Genomic DNA, 3,623 nt, shown 5'->3' with positions numbered 1-3,623 from the left:
TTGGCAATTTAGACCGTTTGTCTAGTAAATGTTGCAATAGTCGGAATCTACGAGCAGTTTCTTGTCTTTTTAGTCTTGTATGAGGATTCCATGTCAGTCGAGATGTAGTCCTAAGTAACGGATCTGTTCGACGGGAATAAGTGAAAAAACCTAAAATAAGAATTTTTATAGAGAATGTTGATGGTGCTCTGATTGGTGATAAACTTGTATTCAATAAAAACATGCATGAAATTTATAAAAGTGAGGCATATGTACTGGAAATTTATAGCACAACAGACTATGTGATTAATGTTTAGAAAAGAGGGATTGGAATTTTTCACACATTTCCTTCATCCATCCAACTTTGTGTTTAAACTAAAAAAAAAAATCAGTTAATTTTGAGTTATTAACAGAATTAAACATCATAATACTTAAATTTGAAAAATTATAAATATTAAACAAAGGAGTCAAATATATAAAAGAGTTACTTTTCTTGATTTTTGATTAGCAACATTTGAAATTAAAAAAGTATTTTAATATAATATTTAATATAATAAATCAAAGACTGTTTCTTTAAGTTTATTACTTTGTATTAATCGCAGTGATAAACTTTTGAACCTATCTTAAGACAATAGTGCTTAACAGGCTTTTCTTGATTCATTTCAAGTTGTCAATCACTGGAGTTAAGTGGACATAGGCTTATCTGTGGGTTCAGTACCACTGTGGATGTATGAAATATTAATATTTACAACATATCCTATATCGATAGATTTATTTTTCATTGAAGATTTATTTTTCGCATGATTAAAATTAAAACTACATTATTTATCCAAGCCATAGAAACAATTTTATATTTTTATTTTAGTTCAAACCTAAGCTATTTGCTGATCGAAATATGAAAATAATAAAAAAAAAAAATCATTAGTTGTTGATTGGATTATTAAAATAAATTTAAAAAAAATATCATTACCAAACCTGATAACATAATGATTTATTTTACAACTTTACTTTATTTCTTACCGCCTTTCAACTATTACGCGACCTTGGCCCTAAGCCAACCCATCCAATATAGGTTCTACTGTCTCATAGTCCTTAAATATAACCTGGGTTCATTGTGTCAATCGCAACGTGAGAACGGAAATAAAAGGAGTTTGTCTAGTTCTGACTCGTGCGTTTAGTTTTTTTGTTAGATAATTGGTCTCGGCGTTACGTTAATGATGTAGTGTTTACTAAGTGCTACAATGTTAGTGGCCAATCCTCCATAGCAACAAAAAGGGATATATATAATTTATGTATATATATAATTTATTTATTGATATATTAATTTTTATTCTACTCGATTATATTTTTTGTATAATAAAATACCTATAAGTATAATAAAACATCTATATCGATAAAATATAGGAGAGGAGAGGCTCAGAGGCACATTGGAACTGACTCTAAGAACTAGGGTTTGTATCCGGCTGTAGCAGATAACTATTTATTCAATTACTGCATCTGTGAGTCAATCCTGTGGGTTCAGGAATACTCCTGGGGCCTACCCAACCTCAATGAAATGGTTACTTATAAATAAGATATTAAAAAATAAGATATTATTATGTATTTCTATTGCTTTCTCTATTATATATCGGTTCAGAATGTGACGGTAGCAGGGTGGTAACGCGTCTGTTTGCCAACCCATAGATTGCGAGTTCGAGCTCGGCCCTACCCGGAATTTTTTCAAGCATAAAATTATGCAATACTCACTCACAATCTCCTCCCGGGTATTTGTGAGGCCCGTCAGCCAATGGGTGGCACTCACAAAAATAGGCGTGGGAGTGACGTACCCACCCTATGAAAATCACGTTAGGAAACGCGCGATGTATTTCTTAAGTATAGGGTGTTTTTTTAAGCCCGATAGAACTTGAAATTGTAAAAAATAACACAAAAAATTAAATTGTAATAAAAATTTTTTTTTTATTTTACCTTGAACAAAAAATCCAGTGGTGTTAGATCTGGAGAGTGTAGAAATAACACATAGCCAGTGCATTTTGGCCACTGCCGTTGAAGAAAGATGCCCAGTCAGCCTTGATTCTCAAGGTAATCACTCCGAACAACATCTAATACGAATTTTAATATTTAAATTTCATTAATATAGTAGTTGGAACACATATTAATTAATAAATTATAACCTGAAGAATTCATAACAATAAAAATATTGAGACATGAATATCTCTGAAATAAAGCGATAAAAGACATACCTCCAAAGGAGATTTTTCTTGTTTTGAGATCCTTAATTCATGTCAGTTTGAACACTCAACCTTGAAACACTCTGCATAGGTGTCAAAAGTATTCATATCAGACGGATTTCGTCTCCAAACAAAAGGTTACACTGTTACAAAATGGTGCTGGCAGTTACTGCTAAAAAGTGAGTTCAATGAATTAGAGTTCAGGACTCATAAGATTTCAGAGTTTGTTCAATAATTCAACCGTTTATTTTGAATGTGGCCTAAGTCCATTTATACTTTAATTAAGATTTTTATTATTGATAATGTCCAAAGGCATTGATGAAGGTAATTTGAATTTATTTTTATTTAACGAGTTAACATCAGTTTTAGAACAACTGCATTAGTTGAGTAATTGGTTCGTTTAATTAATGCAGTTAAACAAAATTGACGCAATATACGTTTGTACTAATAATTAAATATAAGACTTGAAATTTAATAATAATTTTTTGAAATTATTTTGGCGTAGTAGAAATAGCATTAAAAAATAAATAAATATATTGTTTATCCCCCCGAGATTATTGCAATATTATCAAAAAATATCGGAACGGTAATAAATGTATTGTACATGAAATGAGACGAGAAGATTTTTTATCGACAAAACTATCAGAAGACGCAATTTTTAAAAGAATAAAGAATTCTAACGGAGAATCAATAAACTGGTTAAAAATGTTTTATGAATTTTAATGAAATTTTAAAGTCCGGAATTTATTACCTCGTTGAGGCGGACCAAGAAATTTCGAAAATATTATACTGACGCAACCGTAAATTAATTAAGTAAATTATTTTATTATTTTGTACGTTATGTAATTAAAAAATGCTTTGAATCGCATAAATAATGTTTTTGAAGTGTTATAAATGATATGTAAAATAAAATGAGTATTTTTTTTTTAATTTCGCATCTTAAACTACGTTGAATAGATGTGGGCTCTTTCACATTTTGTATCGAATCTGGTTGTTAATTTCGAAAGTGGACTAACTCCATTCTTGGTAAGAAAACGCATATTATTCATTTAATAATCGCCATTATTTTAATAGGAACTATAAATTTAACACCTTTGGATACACTATAGCAGTATGACTCATTAGTATCCTGTACGTATATTTTTAATTGCATTGAAAACCGTTAAATATCTCAATTTAAGTATAAATAGGTATCCTACAGTATCCTTTCTAAATACTCCACTAACGCCTGTTGAACAGATTCGATACTTAGGACTCCATCTTGACAAGAGACTTACTTGGAGTCCACACACAAGGCTGAAACGACAAGAAACTGCTCGTAGATTCCGATTGCTACAACACTTACTTGACAAACGCTCTAAACTTCCAATTCACTACAAAAAATTAGTATACACTACGATAATCAGACCAATTTGG

This window comes from Halyomorpha halys, unplaced genomic scaffold (assembly GCF_000696795.3).
Source record: "Halyomorpha halys isolate HHAL.00 unplaced genomic scaffold, Hhal_1.1 Scaffold535.1, whole genome shotgun sequence".
NCBI lineage: Eukaryota > Metazoa > Arthropoda > Insecta > Hemiptera > Pentatomidae > Halyomorpha > Halyomorpha halys.
The sequence above is the reverse complement of the archived record's forward strand: the minus strand, read 5'-3'. Positions refer to the sequence as shown.